The sequence below is a fragment of the Pteropus alecto genome, unplaced genomic scaffold (genome assembly GCF_000325575.1).
Source record: "Pteropus alecto unplaced genomic scaffold, ASM32557v1 scaffold359, whole genome shotgun sequence".
NCBI classification, from domain to species: Eukaryota; Metazoa; Chordata; class Mammalia; order Chiroptera; family Pteropodidae; genus Pteropus; species Pteropus alecto.
Window position 1 is genome coordinate 3354439 of NW_006443119.1, and position 7752 is coordinate 3362190.

Genomic DNA, 7752 nt, shown 5'->3' on the forward strand with positions numbered 1-7752 from the left:
GGGTTCTGGGACCCTCCTGAAATGCCACCCGTGCCCGTGGAAAAAGAAAAAGAAGATATAAACTTGTTATTTAAATCACATATCTATTAATTTTCTATTATTGATTTGCCTTTTAAGCAAGTAAAGGAGAACAGGCTTGGGTAATATGTTTCTTAAAGAACAAAAAACCTTTGGGTTAAAGGTCCCCTCCCCTCTCTAGACTCTAAGGGCCTTGCCTGGTCTAAAGCCATTTCTGCTTACAACTGGAAGGATAATCCTTATCAATAGCCAGAGGACCCAAGTCACCAGTTTCAGGGTAATCTTCTGGATTTGAGGGAGAGGGCCTTTTTCCCAAAGGGAGAAAGGAGAAAAACTTAACTGTGTATACTTTAAAACAAAACAATTAAAAGTTTTGTAAGTAGATTTTGTAAAAGATGATGGCCCTTATCACTACCTCTTCTCAATCTAGAATATTAAATGGGTCAGTTAACAACTTCAATTGCATCTACATTTAAGGGAAGTGTCTGCTATTTCAGAAAGAGGGAAGAGAGAACAGACCCTTAAGGCTATGGTGGTGGAGGGGGGAGGGGAGGAGGGGGAAGCACGTACATACTTAAATGCGTTTGCAGTTGTTCTGAGGCCTAGGAGGAAAGCAGTGATTGCCAGGGTTGGAAATCAGGGAGGCTAGCTCCAGAGTCTGTGCTAACCACTTTACTATGCTCTTTAGTTTACAAACAGCCATATATATTCACATAAATATGTATATAATTACAAAACATGATGTTAACAAAAAAATAAGCAGGTTACCAGGAGAGAGGAAAACAAGAGAATCTGCTTTGGATGAGGTAACACATCTGATATTATTTGGATGAGGGTAGCATCTCATCTATTATCTCATCTGATATTTAATGGATATGAGAATTCAAACAGGGAGGAGTCTAATAAAGAAGCTTTCAAGGCAGAGAGAATCATATGTGCAAAAGAGTTTGTTTGGAGCCATTAAGAAAGGGAAAGAAAAATACTGTGGTAAGAGTGTGGCACAAATAAAATCGATCTTGAAAACAAACATGAAGGAAGACGACTCACACCAGTTCGCACTCTCTCAAGTGGGTCTAACATCATAACTTTCTCCTTTTAGAAAATTTAGCTGGAAATATAGACCATTTTGAGAAATAATCCTAATAGCTATAAAGGAATCAGGCATCATCATGCCCTGGGGAAAATGAATCTCATTTGTCTCACCATTATTCTTTCTATTTGGGAGCTTGTCAAATGTTAATATGCATGCAGATTACTAGAGAATCTCGTTATAATGCTAATTCTGGAATGGTTCTACATATATAACAAGCTCCTAGGTAACCCTAATGTTGCTCCATGGACTACACTTCAAGTAGCAAGGTTCTAGATTTTATGGTACTTAAGTCATAGTGGGGCTGGAAAGAAGGAGAAATGAAAACTAATTCTCTGATTATGTTTGCAATAAGCATATACAGGTATTCTGCTGTCCAGGAGAGAATAGTGGTTGGAAATGGAGACAGAGCCAACACATGGGGGCTAGCCAAATAGTTCCGAGGTTTTGAGTTGAAAACTTGCAGGCTTTCTGCTAAGAGATTGTAATCTAATGACTCCCCTTCCCCTGAGCAGCATTATCTACTTCTTACCAACCATCCACACCTTCAAATGTTTATTGTTGCTCGTCACAGGCAGAGGGAGTTGTTTTACATTTTGTCATTATCCTCAAAAACGATCGTGCCTTTCCACCTCACAGAATCTGCCATCTGTCCCCACTGTGACCTCTAGCCTTCTATGCTTCTCAGTTTTCGATCCAGATCTAGCCTTAGTTGTGTCTCCATCTGCACTCACTTTTTTTCTTTCTTTTCTATCATTAAGGTGAAATTCACAAAATATAGAATAATAATTTTAAAGTGTACAATTTAGTGGAATTTAGTAAATTCAGTGTTGCGTCACCACCACTTCTATCACTCCAAAACATTTTCATCATCCCAAAAGGAAATCCTTACCCATTACACAATCACTCCACATTTCTCCCTCCCCCAGTCCCCTACAAATACTAGTCTGCTTTCTGTCTCTAGGGGTTTACCTATTCTGGATATTTCATATAAATGAAATCATACGATATGTGACCTTTTGTATCTGACTTCTTTCACTTAATATAATGTTTTTGCAGTTCATTCATGTTGTATCTATCAGAACTTCATTCATTTTTATAGCTGAATATATTCCATTGCATGTATATACCACATTTTATTTATCCATTCATCTATTGATGGACATTTGTATTGTTTCCACCTTTTTGCTTTTATGAATAATGCTGCTATGAAGATTTGTGTAGAGGTATTTGTTTGAGCACTTCTTTTCAATTCTTATGGATATAGGAGTGGAATTACTGGATCATATTATAATTCTATGCTTAATTTTTTTGAGGAATCACTAAATGGTTTTCCACATTGACTATACCAGTTTACGTTTTCACCAGCAATGTATAAGAGTTCTAATTTCTCCACATACTTTCCAACAATTATTTACTGATTATTGTTATTATTATTATTACCATTTTAGTAGATGTAAAGCTATCTAATTGTAATTTTGATTTTCATCTTCATTATCACCAACAATGCTGAGCGTCTTTTCATGTGTTTATTGGCCATTTGTATACCTTCTTTGGAAATGTCTATTCAGGTCATTTACCCATTTTTTTTCTTGTTACATTCTTTTTTTTTTCCTTTATTGAAATATAATAGTCAATTAGTTGTTTGTATTTACATTGTACAATTCGATGGGTATTTTTTTTTCAATTACAGATGGCACACAATAATATACCAGTTTCAGTTGTATAGCAGTAATCAGAGATCTACATAACTCACAAACTGATCACCCCACTAAATCTGGTACCTCTCTTCCCCTTACATATTTATTACAACATTATTGACTATTTTCCTTATGCTACACTTTATATCTCCATGTCTATTTTATAACTATCCATTTGTACTTCTTAATCCCTTTGCCCTTTTTCGCTGTCCCCTCAACTCCCCTCCCATCTTAGCAGCCCTCAAAATATTCTCTGTATGAGTTTATTTCTGTTTTTGTTGTTGTTTATTTTGTTCTTTAGATTCTACATGTATGTGAAATCATGTGATATTTGTCTTTCTCTATCTGACTCATTTCATTCAGTGCAATACCCTCTAGGTCCATCAAGGCAATATCTTTTTCAATACCCTTCCTTTTAGTCTGTATGTGTCTTTTAATCTGAAGTGAGTCTCTTGTAAGCAGCTTATATAGGGGTCTTGTTTTCTTATCCATTCAGCTGCACTATCTTTTGGTTGGAGCACTTCATTCTTTTCCATTTGAGGTATTTGTTGATAGGAATGTAGTTATTACCATTCTTTATTCATGTTTTTGATACATGATTTTTACTTTTTAAAGAAATCTCTCCTGCAATACTGGTTTGATGTTGATAAATTCCCTTAGCTTATTTTTGTCTGGGAAGCTCTTTATCTGTCCTTCAACTCTAAATGATAGCTTTGCTGGGTAAAGTATTCTTGGTTGTAGATCCTAGGTTTTCATCATGTTGAATGTTTGTGCCAAGCCCTTCTGTCCTGCATAGTTTCTTTTGAGAAATCAGCGGCCAGTCTTTTGGGCACTTCCTTGTAGATAACTGCTTTTCTCTTGCTGCTTTTAAGATTCTCTCTTTGTATTTAACTTTTGGCATTTTAATTACGATGTGTCTTGGTGTGGAGCCTCTTTGGGTTCCTGGTTTGGGGGTCACTCTGAGCTTCTTGAGGTTTTATGTCTATTTCCTTCACAAGGTTAGGGAAGTTTTCCATCATTATTTCTTCAAATATCTCTTCAACGTCTTGTTTCTTTTTGTTTTTTGGTACCCCTATGACACAGATGTTTTTACATTTAATAGTGTCCCATAGGATCCTTAAATTATTATTATAATCGTGGCTTCTTTTTTTTTTTTTTTGGCCATTCTGATTGAGTATCCTTGGCTTTCCCATCCTCATTTGATCTTCTTTATTCACTCTGTTTATTCCATTTAATATACTCTTCTCTCAGATAACATGTTCTTCATTTCTGACTGGTTCCCTTTTAGAATTTCATTTCCATTTTAATATTTTTTTTTATCTCTTTCTTGAAGTTCTCACTGAATTCGTCTACACTTCCCCTAAGTTCATTGAGAATCTTTACAATCAGCGTTTTGAACTCTGCATCTGTTAGATTACTTGACTCCATTATATCGGGATCTCTGTTCTGTTCTCTCATATGGTCTCTGCTTCTTTGTCTTCCCATTTTGGCTGCCTTTCTGTGTCTGTTTCTATGTACTAAGCAAAGCTCTTAAGTCTCTTGGTCTTATTAGTGTGGCTTTGTGTGGTAGGTGTCCAATGGAATAGTCCTGAGAGGGGTTCAGCTGCAGGCCAAATTTAGCCCAAGCCTGTGCCCCTCCAGGGCCACCAGTTAAGATTCAACAAGCAATCTACAGATGCTGTGCTTAGAGTTGTTTCAAAAGGCCACACCAGAAACCGAGACCAGCTGCCACCAGTGTGAGTCTTGGCTCTGATCAGCAAGGGGCACTTGACTAAGCGAGGACACATCTGGATGTGGCTTGGGTGGGGCCACAATTTAGGGGAGGTGGAGTTTCAGGGAATCCTCTGGGCAAAGCAACCTCTGTTATCCAGTTTGATGACCAGTTTGATGACGTCTCTGCTATGGCGGCACTGAGTCTGCACACTGGGATGGAGAGGGCTTAACACAGGAACAATGGAGACCACTGGCACTTCTGTACAGAGAAAGTCTTGCCTCAGCCCTCATTCTAACAACTCAATGCCCCCCTGTAAGTTAGTCCCTGGTGCCCCCTGCGCAGCCAAACCGGAGCTGGTGCTCAAAGCAAGGAGGTCAATTACTGCCAAAGTCCACTCATGGACATGGCCCCTTTAAGAGGCATGAGCAGCTGCTGCTGCTGCTGCCTCTGCCTCCGTCCCACTCAGCTGCTCCGAACTGAACATTCTCGCGTCCTCGCCCCATGCTATGTTCTGCTGTTGTAGGGTGATTTTGTAGATTTCTCCCTAGTTGTATGGCTTGTTCATCTAGATCCCAAGTGATTTTCCTTGCTATTTGCTCTTTGTTTCTTTCACGACTTTGATTTGGTCACCAGAGGGATGAACAGAGCCTCTATCATCTACGCCATTTTTTTCTCTCATTTGCCCATTTTTAATTGGATTATTTATCTTTTTGTTGTTGAGTTGTAGAAGTTATTTTTTTTAATTTTTTAATTTAAAAAAATTTTATTTTATTTTTTAGATTCTATTTTTTATCAACATAATATTCTGTTTTATGTTGTCTTAATCAGGTTCTTGATTACTTAAGGAAACTGAATCATTCAATAGTGAGAACAAAGTTTTGCTAATGATTATGTAACCTTTTGAATTTTTCTTTGAATCTTTTATTGTTACTTTGGTTAAATGAATAATTAAGTGTAGTTTCATAATGACCTATGATACTATTTAGTCAAGTGTTTTAAAACCTTTATCTTATTTTTTTTACAATTTCAGCTTAATTTTATTTATTTATTTTGGGTGACATTGGTTAACGAAATCCAGTAAGTCTCAGGTGTGCAGTGCAACAGTAAAGCATATATATACATTGCACTGTGTGTTAACCACCCATAGATTTCTTCCTGTCACCACATATTTGACCCTTTTTACCCCATCTACCTCCCCTCTCCCCACTCCGCTCTGGTAACCACTAGTCTATTGTTCATGTCCATGAGTCTCTGCTCGTTTGGCTTGTTCATTTATTGCTTTTAGGTCTATATCCCACATATAAGTGATATCATGTGGTTTGCAACTTTTTCTGTCTGGCTTATTTTGCCTAGCATGATTATCTTGAGGTCCATCCATGTTGTCGCAAACGGCAGTATTCATCCCTTGGCTGAGTAATATTTCATTGTATATATGTACCACAGCTTCTTTATCCAATCACCTGTTGTACGATACTTCCGTTGCTTCCATGTCTCGGCCACCATGAATAATGCTGTTATGAACATCAGTGCACAAATATCTTTTTAGATATGGGTTTTCAAATCTTTAGGGTAAATACCCAGTAGAGAGATTGCTGCTGGAATATATGGTAGATTAATTCTTAGTTTTTTGAGAAACCTCCATACTGTTTTCCATAGTGGTTGTACCAATTTGCAGTATCACCACAGTGTATGAGGTGATACACTTCATACTTTTCCTCTGCATCTTCTTCAAAACTTGTTTTTACTTGTCCTGTTGATAACGGCTCTTCTAACAGGTGTGAGATAGTATCTCATTGTGGTTTTGATTTGCATTTCCCTAATAGCTAGCAATAATGAGCATCTTGTGATGTTTTGATGGCCATTTGTATGTCTCCTTGAGAGAAGTGTCTGTTCAGGTCCTCTGCTCATTTTTTAACTGGATCGTTTGGGTTTTTTGCTGTTGTTGAGTCATATGAGTTCTTTGCATATTTTGGAAATTAAGCCCTTATCGGAAGCATTGCTTGCAAATATATTTTCCCATTCATATGGTTGTCTCTTTACCTTGTTGATGATTTCTTTTGCTATGCAGAAGCTTTTTAGTTTGATATATTCCCATTCACTTATTTTTGCTCTTACTCCCTTGCCTTTGAGGTCAAATTCATAAAATCCTCTTTAAGTCTAAGACCCTTGAGTTTATTTCCTGTGTTTTCTTCTATGCATTTTATTGTTTCTGGTTTTATATCAGGTCCTTAATCCATTTTGAGTTAATTTTGGTTTCTGGTGATAGACAACAGTCTAGGTTTATTCTTTTACAGGTGGCTTTCCTGTTTTCCCAGCACCACTTATTGAAGAGGCTTTCCTTTCTCTACTGTATATTTTTGGCATTTTTGTCAAATATTATTTGCCCATATAAAATGGATTTCTGGACTCTCAATTCTGTTCCACTGATCCGTGTGTCTCTTTTTCTGCAGATAGCATGCCATTTTGATTACTGTCACTTTATGGTATGATTTGAAGTTGGGCTGAGTGATGCCTCCAGGCTTGTTCTTTTTTCTCAGGTTATTTTGGTGATTGGGGCTCTTTTGTGCTTCCATATAAATCTGATGATTTTTTGTTCTATTTCTTTAAAAAATGCCGATGGGATTTTGATGGGGATTGCATTAAATCTGTATAATGCCAAATTAGGTAATTTGGTCATTTTAACTATGTTGATTCTTCCAACCCAAGAACACAGAATATCTTTCCATTTCTTTGTATCTTCTTCAAGTTGATTCTTAACCCAAGAACACAGAATATCTTTCCATTTCTTTGTATCTTCTTCAATTACTTTTAACAGGGTCTTGTAGTTTTCATTATATAAGTCCTTCACATGTTTCATTAGGTTTATTCCTAGGTATTTTATTTTTTTTCGCAATTGCAAAATGAATTGTTTTTTCATTTCTTTTCTTAAACAGTCCATTTTTAGAGTATAGGAATGCCATGGGTTTTTTAACATTGATTTGGTATCCTGAAACTTCACTGTATTTATTTATAATTTTATTACCAGCTTTTCTTGAAGGAAATCTGTAATAGACTGTGTTTTACTCTTTGTATTAGCGTTGAGAGCTCAAAGTAAAGCTTGTATCCAATGGCTAAACAAGCAGGGCAGGACTTATAGAATCTATTGAGGTAACTGAATTGCTTCTGGGCTTGTTTCAATCCTTCCACCCCTAATTTTTTTCTCCCCCTTTCATCAAATTATTTATCTTTTA

The 7752-nt window shown here is 36.7% G+C and overlaps 1 protein-coding gene across 1 annotated transcript in view; it reads left to right on the plus strand.

Moving 5' to 3' along the window:
* Positions 1-7752, plus strand: part of SLAMF6 (SLAM family member 6) — a 26144-nt gene that overhangs the window by 1080 nt on the left and 17312 nt on the right. The window lies entirely within an intron of this gene.